Below are 14,220 nucleotides of genomic sequence, written 5' to 3' on the forward strand. Positions count from 1 at the left end.
ATTTTCCAGGTTCTGGGAAGCCCAGTTTGAGCAGGGCAGAACAACACAGTTGGTGGGTTCACTTGTCTAAGAGCTATTTCTCCAAAGTGTTCCTTTCAGAGCCTCACTCTCAGTGACACGAGAGCAGTGGTTTGTTTCTTTGTTTGTTTTTAAAATTTATTAGCAGTGTCTTGCTCCATCAAAGTAAGCGAGAGGAAGCCTGTTGATCTGTCTTGCAGACAAGTTCTATGCTTTGGCCTGAGTGTCTGAAATGGGAATTATTTGTTATATTAGATCCCCTTGACAGTAGTCCGTGGCTATATACCCCTCAGATTTGTTCTGCAGGAAGGACATGGGAGAGTTAAACTGAGGTTTTTAGCATCGTTTGGGAGCCTCTCCCCCCCACCCCACCCCTGTCCTCTCCCCTGTTTAACATCAAAGAGGCCTTCAGTACATTTTGCCAGCTTCTCCATATTGTTGTACTCAGAGACAGGCTGGAGGAGAGGAACTGGCTCCTTGATTAGCTGTGACTCCCTTCCAGGCTGGCTTAAGAGACCAAAGATCCAACTGCTTTAAGGTTTTAATGATAAAGAGGTAGGGGAGAAGGTTCCCTCCCTTTCTCAGTGAGGGTGTGTGGAGCCCCCAATAATAAATCATTTGTTCCCTCTAAATGCACTCTGGCATTCACACGGTACACACTCACATGGTTCCCACTTGAAAGTGCTCATCAAGTACAAATAGCTCCCAGACCAATGGCTAAGCTGCTTCCCAGCCTCTTATGTGTGACGGGCCCTAGGGACAGCTTGTGGGTGTGTGTGTGTACAGAGCCGGGGCCACACAAGAAAACAAAGTCAGAGGCTCTCTGTCCCCATGTCACCTCAGTTCCCTCTCCCTAAACACAGGAGAGGAACTACAACCTGCCTCCCATACCAGGGTCACAGTGTCCGAGTTTAACCCGGAAGCTTCCTTTCTCTGGGGGAACTGGTTTCCAGGCTGTTTTGTCCACTCACGGGACTCCAGGGGAAAGAGACACTAGCATGCATGCACATACATGGACACAGAGAGTGGAAGAGGAAGGGGGAGGGGGAAGGGGAAGGGAGGGAGAGAGGGAGAGAACGAGAGAATGAGAACAGCTGTAGAGTAGAGGATTGCCCAGTCCTGCCTGGAATCCAATCAGTTCCTTCTGCTTAAACCTGGCCTGTGGGATGGGAGCTGCGGGCCCACGTAGACACTTCCGGGTTGGCCTACCTGTGGCACACACACACACACACACACACACACACACACACACACACACACACACGCTGCTAGAGCGCTCTGCCAGCTGTATGGTATTTTTATTTCTTTGGTTTTGTTGCTTGTTGGTTTGTTTTGGGTAGCCAGGTTCTCCTTTGTACAGGTGTGCAGCTGGGATAACCAATGATTAATGCGGGTGTCTGGCAGGGCCTTCAGGGTAATTTGATTTGCTTGATATCTAGAGCGATCACTCCTCTTTCCCTCCTCCTCCCGTTCTCTCCAACCCTGAGTGAGTGGTGGCAGTGTTTACCTTAGTTGGCGGTTTGGGTTGATGAATGACACTTGTTTCTGGCTGTTCATTTCCGCCCAAGTTTTAATTAAAATTTGCAAGCAACTCTTGTAATTACAGATCTGCATTTCTCTCAAAAGTTATCAAATGTTTATAACTTTCGGTATTTTTCCTCTCTTCCTCTTCATCAAATCCCAATGCGGATGGGGTCAGCAGAACACCACCCTCAGGGAAGCCATTATTCCTTTTTTTTTTTTTTTTTTTTTTTTGGTCTGTGAAGTCAAAAGCCACATCCTGTCTTTGACAGCATCCATTAAGACAAGAAGGGAGCAGTCTCCCAGAAAGATGAGCTTGTGTGCAGGGGAGAGGGTGCTGTGTCTTAAGTAATGGGCCACTAACAAATACCTGCCGGATACTGTTGAACCTGCAAAGGGGCCACTGTCTACATGGATCTGCGGGAAAGGGAAAGCCTTGTTTGCTTTCTTTTTCCAGAGCGATGTGGAGGAGGAGGCAGTTGAGTACGTTCCCTCTGAAAGGATGCCCACACAGCCGAGGCAGTAAGTGCCATGGATTAATGGACTAGGAAATAGATGAACCAAGCCAACCCTGGGAACAATCTCCCTGCAACGCTGAGATAAAATTAGAGCAAGTGTCACCATTGCAAAAACCACAGTTAGGTTCAAGAAGAAAAACAAAACAACAAAAAACAGAACGTGCTCTGAGTTTTTTATTTTCATTTATTTATTTTTCTGTCTCTATTTGGTTTGCCAAATGTCTTTTTATTTTATTTTATTTTTTTACTTACTTACATATTTGAGATAGGGTTAGAGTTAGGGAGTTGTCCAAACTGGGCTTGAACTAGCCATATATATGGCCAAGTGTCATATAATTAAAAATGAATGATCTTGAATTATCTTTCCTTCTGCCTCCACTTTCTGAAGGTTAGGCTTTTAGTGCCACTCACCTGGTTGCATTAGGACTTAAACTCAGGGCTTCATGTATGCAAGACCTGCACTTCACTAGCAGGGTTATATGTGCAACCCAGCTGATACAATCTCACAAGGATTTTAGTCCATTATCATCATGGTGGGGAACATGGCAGCATGCAGGTAAGCGCTGGAGCAGTAGCTGAGAGCTACTGAGACTAGCTCTGGCTTGGCTTAGGCTTTTGAAGATTTATTTATTTATTTACTTATTTAATGTGAGTGCACTGTAGCTGTCTTCAGACACACACCCGAAGAGGGCATCTAATTTCATTACAGATGGTTGTAAGCCGCCATGTGGCTGCTGGGAATTGAATTCAGGCTTAAACTTTTGAAATTTAAAAGCCCATCCACAGTGACACACTTCTTCCAACAAGGCCAGGCCCCCTGATTCTTTTAATCCTTTCAAATAGTGCCATTCCTTGGAGATTAAGCTTTCTTACATAGATACATAGTTATAAATAGAAAGAAATAGTTAAATAGTGGCAGCTTGGTGCTATAGAAAGAAAAGGGAGTATACATTGAGGCATGGGTTCTGTTCTCTTCCATTACTCGGGGCTACTTTCCTCACTACAAATGAAAGGATTAGACAGTCTCTTAAAGTTCTTTAGAACTTCACTCTTCGGAGTCTAATTACCAACACAAGGAGATACATGATGTAACGGAAGAAGAAGAAAATTGTGCAGAGGGAAAACACAGCGGAGGAGCGCTGAGTAAGGACATATGTTACTATAGAGAGACTGCGCACGCGCCCATGCGTGTGTGTGTGTGTGTGTGTGTGTGTGTGTGTGTGTGTGTGTGTTAGGAATGGTTGGCCTCTCAAATGTGGCCTTTTGACGAGTGAAGAGTGTCGTCTTTGGATGTGGGAGCTGGGGCAGTGGGTAAAAGAGCTAGGCACAGCAGCTACGGTGAAAGTTTGACTGGGGCCAAAGGGGGATGTGTTGAATTCTGACTTAGTCCTTGAAAGTGTAGGCAAAAGCAGAAGCAACAGAAGGTGTGATCTAACAGAGGTTGCCCTGCAGAACAAGGCATTCTGCTGAGACAGCGTTGAAAGACTGAAGGAAATGTTGGTGGATAGTGGATTTACTTCTGCGATTGAGACTCTCTGACTGTGGGCTGGATCTTCCTTTGTGGAATGGGCTGTATGTGAACTTGTAGCCATCTTATGGCCTTTCTAGTGCCAGGGTTACAGACATGCATTGACATGCTTGGCTTTTTTTTTTTTTTAAAGATTTATTATATTCATCCATATCAGAACACTGTAACTACCTTCAGACACACCAGAGGAGGGCATCAGATCCCATTACAGATGGTTGTGAGCCACCATGTGATTGCTGGGGTTTGAAATCAGGACCTCTGGAAGAGTAGTCAGTGTTCTTAACCACTGAGCCATCTCTCCATCTTGACATGCTTGGCTAGAAATCATTTCTAAGTATATAATTTAGTATCACTACACATATTTATTTACAGTATTGTCCAATCATTACCTCAGGTTTCTGGAGCTTTTTTTTCCCCCCTGTACAAGAGAAGTTGTGTTTTTAGTCAGGTGTGGTAGCTCATTATCCCCTTATTTGGGAGGCAGGGCTAACCTGGTCTAGACAATGAATCCTTGTATTTAAAAAAATGTGTGGTTGGGCAGAGGTGGTACATGCCTTTAATCCAGACTTGGGAGGCAGAGGCAGGTGAATTTCACTTTATTGTCAACCTGATCTTAGGTTGCCTCCTAAGACCTCTGATAGTCTCTGTAGACCAGGCTGGCCTCCAACTCATAAATTCACCTGCCTTTGCCTCCCAAGTGCTGGGATTAAAGGAGTGTGCCACCACTGCCAGGCATACTTGTTCTTTTGTCTGACCTATTTCATCGAGCATATCGTCCCCAAGGTTCCTCCATGCTACGGCATGGGACAGGACAGAGTACATTCTATTAATCTAGGCATTGCTTGATGGGCTCTTGTGTTGTTTCTACCTTTGGGCTATTGTGAACGATATTTACATTTTCAGTTTGAAATCAGACTGAGCAAAGCCCTTTTATTCTCTTTCAAGCATGTTACTTACCATGCCATGCTAGGAGGAACCACAAAGGGATTATGATTCTATGTGTCAATCAGGAGGTGGAGGCAAGAGCCTTTATTGTGGTTTCCTAGGAAAGAATGGCCGAGACAGGGGAAGCAGCCGTGATGAGGAACCTTCATTTGTCAATTTTACTGGATTTGTGATCACGTAGGTGATACACCTCTGGGCACGGTGCAGAGAAGACCCACCCTGAACATGGGTGGAAACTTCCCAGGTGTTGGAATGAAGGAGAGTGAGCTGAGAGGCACAGTTCATCTCTTTCTGCTTCTTGATTTCCAAAGTGACATGACGGTCATGTATCCATACCTGATGGCCCGCACCCTCAAACCATGAGCCAAAATTTCCCCCTGTCAGGTATTTTTGTCCTATCAATGAGAAAAGTAATGAATTCACAGGCTCAGAATTGGCAGGTTTGAATACTTTCACTGGGCTGGGGCTGGGGGCTGGGGGGTTGGGGGCTGGGGGCTGGGGTGGGGACCGTTTCTAGCTGTTTGGTAACTGGCTTTGAAGTGACTATGGCAGGTAGCCAGGGACCAGACTGTAACAGCAAAACAGAGGTGGCAGGGTGTGGCCTGTGGGCAGGTTGGTGTACATCTGGAAGGCCCACTTAGCGGCATCTGCTTACCATGTTTTAGGAATTGGCTAACCTTGGAGGGATAGCCCCAGATAGCAAGTCGTCAGCTGCGGGGGGAAGGGGGGAGGATCAGGAGGAGGAGCAGAAATTGAAGGTCACGCTAAGCAACCTGAAGGAGACTCTGTCTCAAAATAAGAAGTAAAAAGAGATCTGGTGATGTAGCTCAGTGGTGCCGTGCCCGTCTAGGAAGTGCATGCCTGGGCTTCGTGGGTGGAGCTAGGAAAGACAGACTGAGAAATGGGTGCCGGAAAGGGCAAGGTGGGTTAGATCTATAATGCTAGCATTTGGAAGGCTGAGGCGGGAAGTGTCTTGAGTTCAAGGCTAGCCCTTACTACACAGGGAGATCTTGTCTAAAAAGATGTACTAAGCCTCTGAGAAGGCTTAGCAAGGAAAGGCATTTGCCACCAAGTCTGATTACCTGAGTTTGATTCCCCAGGGCCCCAATGGTGGGAGATGAAATTTGCTCTGTGACCTCTACACACATACATCCTAGCATGTAGCCATGTGCACACAGACACACAAAATAAATGTAATAAATAGAACCGACCGAAACCAAAACAACATCAATGAAATACGGTAAAATTGACATGGGGCACGGTGAGTGTGGGAAAGAGGTGGTGTGTGTCTAGCATGCCTAAGGCCCTGGGTTTTATCCCCAGCACAGTAACAAATAGAACATTGGCACAGTCCCAAGGTTACTCATCCTTACGTCTTAGCCGCTTACGCCTGCATGTCTGTTCGTGCCTGCATGTGTCTTGGCGTGTGGTGTTTCACCGGGTGATTTCAGATAACCAGCCCCCCTAGTCAAGATACACGGCTGGTTATTAACAGCCACATTCCTGGCACTCCTAGCGTGATGGCAACACAGACTTGCTCAAGTAGGATGAAGAAGCAGAAGGAGAGATGGGCAGAGGCTGTGCCCTGAAGGGCTTCTTCACATTAAGGAGCCTGAATTTTGTGCTTAAGCCTTCGACCAGCAGGGAGTGTAAACTGGCTGTGTCTTCAGAGGGAGGCAGTTGAGTGCTTTGGACTCAATTACAGGCCATGATGTGATACAGGCCTGTAATCCTAGCTACTTGGGAGGCTGAGACAGGATGGTGCCTTCGAGTCTGAGGCCACTCTGGTGGGTTTCAGGCTGCCTTGTGATGATTATGGTCCTACTGCGTAGGAGGGGGAGAGAGAGAGAGAGAGAGAGAGAGAGAGAGAGAGAGAGAGAGAGAACAAATCATTGATATAATCATAACAGAGCTGAGAGGAGCTACCATGGAAGCACAGGGTTTCCATTCCCAGCGCCATGTTAAAAAACCAAACTAAAACCAACCAACCAACCAACCAAAGAACAAATACCACCAACAATAAATAACAACAGGAGGCCTAAACCAAAGCATGCGGCTGAGTTGGTGGAATGCTTGCTTAGCATACACGAAACCTTGCATTTCATCTCCAACACCACTCTAAACCATAGGTGATGTTCATATGTAGTCACAACACCTGGGAAGTAGAGCCAGAGGCTCAGGGGTTCAAGGGCATCCTTAACCACATACCAAACTGGAGATGAACTCTTTCTGAAAACAAAACGCAAGTAAACAGAAGGGAATATGGGGCCGGTTGGCTTTTTTTTTTTTTACATGATTTTATTTATCCTTGAAAAGAAAAGCAGTGTGAGATGTGTATACTAGGGCAGCAGTTGCATTGTCTCCAGTTTATACATAGAGACATCAAGAAATAAATCTGTGTTCATACCCCTGGGAAGTAGCAGAACGTCTCTCAGCTTTTAAAGCTACACAGAAACCTGAGCAATTTGGATGTTTGTGATCCAGGTGATTTTCAAGGGAGGGTTACGCTGTGAAGACAGGCAAGAAGAGATAGCACTTTTAGCTGTTTGTTTTGTGCTAATTTTGTATCTGCAACGGGGTGGGTGGGGTGGCTTATTTTTGTTACCTTATTCATCTACAAGTACTGGGGTTGGGGCTTCAGCAGTTAAAAAGGCTTACTGCTCTTCGAGAGCTTCTAACTGTAACTCTAGCCTCCATGACTAAGGCACCATGACTAAGGTTAGTACATTATCATCATGGCAGGAAGTATGAGGGCAGGCAGGCTGCTATGGTGTTGTAGAAGAAGCTGAGAGCTACATTCTGATCCATAGACAGGAAAGAGAAAGGGCCTGGGACTCACAGAAATTCACCTGTCACTGCCTTCTGAGTGCTGGGACTGAAGACATACATCGCCATGACAGACAATTCCGAGGTTGCCTTTTATTACCTATCTATATTTTGGTGTGTGTGTATGTGTGTGTGTGTGCATGTGTGTAGGCATGCATACTCTGTTGCTCATGTAGTCCTAAGACAACCTTGGTCCTTTGTTGCTGAGCATGTCCGGTTAGCTCTCCTGGGAGTTCCTTTTCTTTTTTTCTTTTTTTTCTTTTTGGATTTGGTTTTTTTTGAGACAGGGTTTCTCTGTATAGCCCTGGCTGTCCTGGACCTCACTCTGTAGACCAGGCTGGCCTCGAACTCAGAAATCTGCCTGCCTCTGCCTCCCAGAGTGCTGGGATTACAGGCGTGCGCCACCACCACCAGGATGGGTTCTCTTTTCTTTATCCATGACTTACCATAGTAGCATTGGGGTGTCTGTGTCTAGATTTATGTGGGTTCTGGAGATCTGAATTCATGTCGTGTATCTTCTAAGGCAAGCACTTTATTTGAAAAGTCATTTCCTAAGCCCCAGAGCTACCTTTAAAGAGTTAATTTATTTTATTTGTGTGCTTCTGTATATGTGTATGTGTGTTTATGTGTACATGTGTGTGTCTTTCTATGAGTATGCATATAGGGGAACATCCACAACATGGTGTGAATGTGTGAAGGTCAGAGAACCACAAAGTATCTGGGGATAGAACTCAGATTTGATAGCAAATACCTTTACCTACTGAGCCATCTTACTGGCCCAGGACTCCCTTCTAATACTTAACACCATAGTTGATCCCCATTGCTTTTGACAGCCTGGTCTTTGCTTTGATGGTCTTGCTTCTACTTCTGTGTTCTGCCCTGCATGTCCTCCGCCCATGGAAGCATTAGCCTTGATGCTGTTTATCAGATAGGGCTGAAGCAAGAGGGTAAGCAAGCCACTTTCTGCTGCCTATGGTTGCCTGAATCCTGCAGCTGACATGGAGTCCCTATCATCACAGCTGTTTCAAGGACAGTCACTGATGGCTTCTTTACAGGGTATTGGGACTTCTGGCCCCTGAAGAATTGCCACTAGGCATCTCAGGTCCTCACTGAAGAGCAGAAGCCCTGGTGTCTGCCCTGTTCATTTCTCCGAGGTGATAATTAGTAGCAGGCACTGCCCTCTTGTACACTACATTTGTTGCAGGGGTGTCTAGCCTGGGCAGTCAGCCTTGCAAGATTGCTTAGAATTTCAGTAGAAAACCTCTCTCAGCTCCAAATGGTGCATCTTTCCTTCCTTCTCCTCCTTTGATTTGTTTGGAGACAGGATCTCGTGCAGCCCAGGCTGGTCTTGGACGGGTGTTCTTCAGCCTCCTTTTCCCAAGTGCTGTGTTATGGTGATGTTCTGCCACATTCCTGCTCTCTGTAGAGCAGTTTCAAGCTCTTCCTGGGAGAATCACACTGAATGCTCAGAGTGCTTGGTAAGCACAGGTTGAGTGTGCCCAGCTCTGAGTCAACCTGCCTCTATAAACAACAGAGGCCGGTTACTGGGTCAAACTCAAGGTCCTGGCTCCTTCTCTGCTCTGGAGAATTTTCTCGGTATAACCGATAAGGGGAGTGTCAGTTATTTATTGTCTCTGCCAACCACTTCAATAGTACAACGGGAGTGACTGATAAAAAGCACTCAGCCATTGTTGGTTATTGACATTGTGCCAGCCGTGCAGCTGGGAACTCCAGGGACCTTATCTCCTTTAATGGATCCTGACGGGGTCCAGCCCTAATGGTGATGGGCTCAGAAGTCTGGGAGAAGCCAGGAATGTAGATTGTCCTATGGAAATGGAGTTTCCTTTCTCTCTTCATCCCTCACCTACCAAAGGTGACAGACCCGATGTTTCTTTAAATCCTTTCTGACTCCAAGATTCAATTCTGTTGCCTTTCCTGGGAACATTTGAAACCTAACTGAAGTCAACATTTTGTGTCCTGGAAGATAATACATTGGTCCTAGAAATATTTGCAGCTCTATATCTTTGTATCTATGCAACGATCAACTAATGTATGTACAATGCTGGGGAATCGAACTCAAGGGCTCTGCCTTTGTGAAGCATTGCCCGTCTGGGCTCCACTTGCTTGTTTCCGAGGTTCAGGGCTGCCTGCCTCTGTCTACAGTTTGCAGGTGTTGCTGTTGCTCTGTCTTACCTTGGCTTTCAGGCAAAGTGCCTTCCTTTCTGAGATAGCATCTCCAGCACCATGTCCCACTACGGGAAAGAAAGACTTATTTTCTATAATGGTTGGATTTCATTAGCTCATACCTGAACTCCTGGAGGCAGATACTAAGTCATTTGGTTTGAGGGAGATTAGTGTCCTGCTTCAGCTGGTCACTGTGGCAGAGCAGAAAGCATTACATTGACTGGGTATTCTGGACAGCGTATCAGTAAGGCCAGACTAGACTAAGACACGTGTAAATAACCAAAGCCAAATGGTGACAATCCTATTAGCTAGGTATACCTGTAATCCCAGTACCTCCGAGGCAGGGGAAATCATGGGTTTGAGACTAGTCTGGGTTACATGGGTTTAGTCGGTAAAATGCTTGCCTTACAAGCATGAGGTTCTGAATTTGAAACTATAAAGATCTGAGCTTAAGTCTTAGAACCTATGTAAATTCAGGGGCTGTGAGACGGGAGGCAGAAAGTGGAAACTCCCCAGGTGCTTAGGGAAGCGCATCCTTGGCATATGTTGTGGCAAGACATTGTCACATGGGTGACAAACAACATGGGTGACAAAGACGTATCCCACAGTTATCTTCTAACCTCAATACAAATATGCACATATATGAGAGAGAGAGATAGAAGAAGAAGAAGAAGAAGAAGAAGAAGAAGAAGAAAAAGAAGAAGAAGAAAAAGAAGAAGAAGAAAAAGAAGAAGAAGAAGAAGAAGAAGAAGAAGAAGAAGAAGAAGAAGAAAAAGTGGTGAAATAATTTCAAGGTTAGCCTGAGCTACATGGTGAGATGTTGTCTCAAAAAATAAAATATAAAGAGGAGGGGGAAGAGATTGGCCTATCAGGTAAAAGCACCTGCCGACAAGCCTGAAGACCTGCGTGTGATTCCCAGAACCCACAGAGTGGAAAGAGAGGACCGACTTCTCCAAATTGTCCCCCGACCTTCACCTGAGGACATACACATACCACACACAGTAGGTAAATAAGTGTAAAATCTAAAAATTAAAAATGAAACAATAACGAACTAACTAACAACAACAACAACAAAAGCAAAAGGAACAAAGGTATCTTTTACTCTTGGTCTTTGTTTTTGTTTATTTCGGTGCCAGAGACTGAACCCGGAACCCCTCCGTGCTAAGCACGCACTCCGCCACAGTACCCCAGCCTCGTACATTTGTTACAGGCTAGCAGGGCGGTTTGGGTCCTGGCGGTCTCTCCTGCAACCTGACAGATGCAGGCCAGTCTCAGTGTGTGACTTCACTGTGACCACAGAGAGGAAGAAAGCAAGAGAGACCCGCGGCAACAGTTAAATGTTTCCACCTGCCAGTGACAGCCATGGCTCCGCCCATTGTTCTCAAGCAAGTCAAATGGCCTCGCCCACCCCAGACTCTGGAAGGGCTGAAAATGTCAAACTCTGCAGCCTGGAAGGAGTGGGAGCTGAGTTAGTGAGCAGCAGCGATGTCTGACTCAGCAAGAATCCCAAGGCCTGAGAACCCGAGGTGCAGGCACCAGGGCCAGCCCAAGACGAACTAGCTCAGCTCAAGCTCAAGATGGAAGGACAAATGTCTCCCTTTTCACCTTGTGTCAGCCCAGGCCTTCCATGGCTTGGGTGAAGCCCACCCACATCGGGGAGGACAGCATTTTTCTTTCTTTTTTCTTTTCTTTTCTTTCTTTCTTTTCTCTCCTTATTTTTCTTTTCCCTCCCTCCCTCCCTCCCTCCCTCCCTCCCTCCTCCCTCCCTCCTTCCCTCTCTTTCTTTCTTTCTTTCTTTCTTTCTTTCTTTCTTTCTTTCTTTCTTTCTTTCTTTCTTTCTTTCTTTCTTTCTTTCTTTCTTTCTTTCTTTCTTTCTTTCTTTCTTTCTTTCTTTCTTTCTTTCTTTCTAAATCCAGTCCACATATTCAACTGCTAATCTTATCCAAAACTGCCCTCTCAGACACACACACAAATATAATGTTTAACCTGGGCATCCTGTGCTTCGGTCAGATTGAAATTTAGAATTAACCACCTCAGTCGTAATAAAGCCCTGAAGAAAATCCAGATCACTGGACTTCCAGGAAGCTGAAGTTGTCACATCCCAGCCCCCATGCCAGGTTCAGCAAGCTTACAGTACCTACCGGGCGGGTATCTAGTTCACGGAGAAGCTATCTCCCACGCAGGGTCCATTCAGTCTCCAGCACTGGAACCCAGGGAAATAGTCCCTGTGTCAGGCCTGGGGATTGAACTTAGATCCTCAGACTTGGCAGCATGTGCCCGTAAGAGCTGAGCCAGCCTACTGGCATCCCACACTCCAGGCAGATGCCCTGACTGGAATCTGGAACTTGTGTAAGTCCACCACGGACACCTCCCACACTCATTACATGGTCTCGGAAGCATTGGAGTTTGTGGCCGGCCACCCTGTGTCGTGGTCTGCTCTTGCTTTTTCATGGATTTGGTTGGGTAGCACTCTCTTCCGGGGTAAGGCCTGTGTGCCTCCTGCTTTGGCGGAGGACCTGGAGGAGGCCCCGTGGACCTTCCTTAGCAGCTCTGTTTCAGCGAATGTTTCTGTTTTCCCTGATGGCTTTGCCGGAGCTCAGCATCTGTTGAACCTCACCGGGATGTGGTGAGGGCTAATTAGAGAGCGCCTGGAAAGCACTCTGAGCTCCTCAGAGATGGGCTCTCTGCATGCATTATTAATAGTGATGGGGCACAGTGTTCCAAACGACGGAAGGTGCCTCCTTAAACCCCTGGGGCAGGGGTAGGAAAGGCAGTGGGGGACTAGAGAGCAGAAGGGGCTTGCAGTCCTGCACTGTGGCGTGAGTGCTGAGACTGGGGACAAGGATTGTTGTTAAAGGTGAAATGCAAGATGTCTCCTCTCGACTGGCTGTGCTAACACGAGTAAGAGGGGCAAAGGGCAGTTCCTGTTAAACCGGTCTGTGGCAGCCCCAGAGGGAATCTGTCAGCCTGGGTCCCAGCCAGGCTGTCCTTCCCTTGGGGTTATTTCCAGTCAGGGGACCATGCCAGCTCCCAAGGCCACTTCTGGAGCTGGGCAACGTTCCCCCTGAGAATTCTCTCTGCTGACTAGCCGGCCCAGTTTTCTGAGGGAGGAGGGGAAGGGTGACCTTCTTGATTTGTCCCCTCCCCTGGGCAAAGGTTGTGTGGGGAGTGTGGCATGCAGATTCTAGGGGCACAGGGGTGGTTGTTAAAGGACTGATCTGGGGCAGGCTGATGTCTGTCGGTGGCCTGGAATCTTTGCAGAGAGGAGTTAATCTGCAGGACTGGAACTGTGTTCCCGTTCTCTGCACAGGGAGGTGCACAGCCTGGCAGGTGTGTATCACCTAATAGAGAGATGAGGTCTTTGGATTGAATGTGTATCTTACATCCCAGTCTGTGTTGAAGTTCTATCTCAGTGTCCTACTTTCCACTGCGGTGACAAGACAAAAGCAACTTAGAGAGAGATAAAGTATTCATCTGGTTTCAATTCCAGGTTACGTCCACCATTCCCAGGAAATCAAAGTGCCGGGGGCTTGAAGCAGCTGGTCACCTCATATCCACGGTTACGAGCAAAGAGAGAATTACACTCACACTCGCTTGCTACCCATCTCACTCTCTCTCCCCTTGTCCTGAACAGTTTTATGTCAACTTGACACGAGCTAGGGTCATCTGAAAGGAGGGACTCTCAACTGAGAAAATGCCTTCATAAGATCTGTCTGTAAGGCCTTTTCTTAATTAGGGACTGATGTGGGAGGGCCTATTGTGGGTGGAGCCACCCCTGGCTTGGTGGTCCTGGGTTCTGTAAGAAAGCAGCTTGGACAAAGCCCTGGGGAGCAGGCCAGTAAGCAGCACCCTCCATGGCCTCTGCATCAGCTCCTGTCTCCAGGTTCCTGCCCTGTGTGAGTTCCTGTTCTGGTTTCCTTCAGATGAACTATAATGTGGAAGTGTAAGCTGAATAAAGCCTTTCCTCCCCAACTTGCTTCTTGGTCATGGTGATTCACCGTAGCAATACAACCCCCCTAATTAGGACACCTCTCTTGAAGCCCAGGGAATGGTACTGCTCATGTTTATTAATACAACCAACACACACACACACACACACACACACACACACACACACACGATGTCTATGGACCAGCTGTATCTAGACAATTCCTCATTGAGACTCTTTTTGAGTCATTCTAGGTTGTGTAAAATGAACGTTTAAATTAACATTTAAATCTAGCTAGCATACCCCTAAGAGATGGTGTTTGGAGATGGGGCCTCTAGGGGATTTAGATGAGGTCACGAAGGGACTGGTGTTCAGTGAGGAGATACAAGGCAGCCCCCTGTCTCAGGTACAGGAGGACACAGCGATCTGGTGGATTCCTTTTGTTTAGAAAGAGTTCTCTTACCAGATTCAGAAGCTCTTGTCATCTGCTATCTTTGGTTTCTTTGCTCTAAAACCATGAAAAATTAAATTGCTACAACTTAAGTCCCCAGTCTGAGGAGCACCATTAATCCAAAAATTTGAAATCTGAAATGATCCAAAATCTGCAATTTTTAAAGCACTGGCGTGGTAATTCTACTCCGTGATACTTTGTTTCATGTATTAGGTTATATAAAATTACACTGCGGCTATGTTGTAAGTTGTATTTTAAACAGGAATGAATTTTATGTTTAGATTTGGGTCCCCTCTCCAAG

General features: G+C 46.6%; 1 long non-coding RNA gene across 1 annotated transcript; it reads left to right on the top strand.

The window, feature by feature from the left end:
- The first annotated feature begins 7,287 nt into the window (after positions 1-7,287).
- LOC127664704 (uncharacterized) lies at positions 7,288-13,512 on the top strand. Its single transcript, XR_007973226.1, has 2 exons — positions 7,288-7,441; positions 13,031-13,512. It is a non-coding gene; the product is annotated as an uncharacterized LOC127664704 (long non-coding RNA).
- Positions 13,513-14,220: the final 708 nt, after the last annotated feature.

Source organism: Apodemus sylvaticus, chromosome 14, assembly GCF_947179515.1.
Source record: "Apodemus sylvaticus chromosome 14, mApoSyl1.1, whole genome shotgun sequence".
Taxonomy (NCBI): Eukaryota; Metazoa; Chordata; class Mammalia; order Rodentia; family Muridae; genus Apodemus; species Apodemus sylvaticus.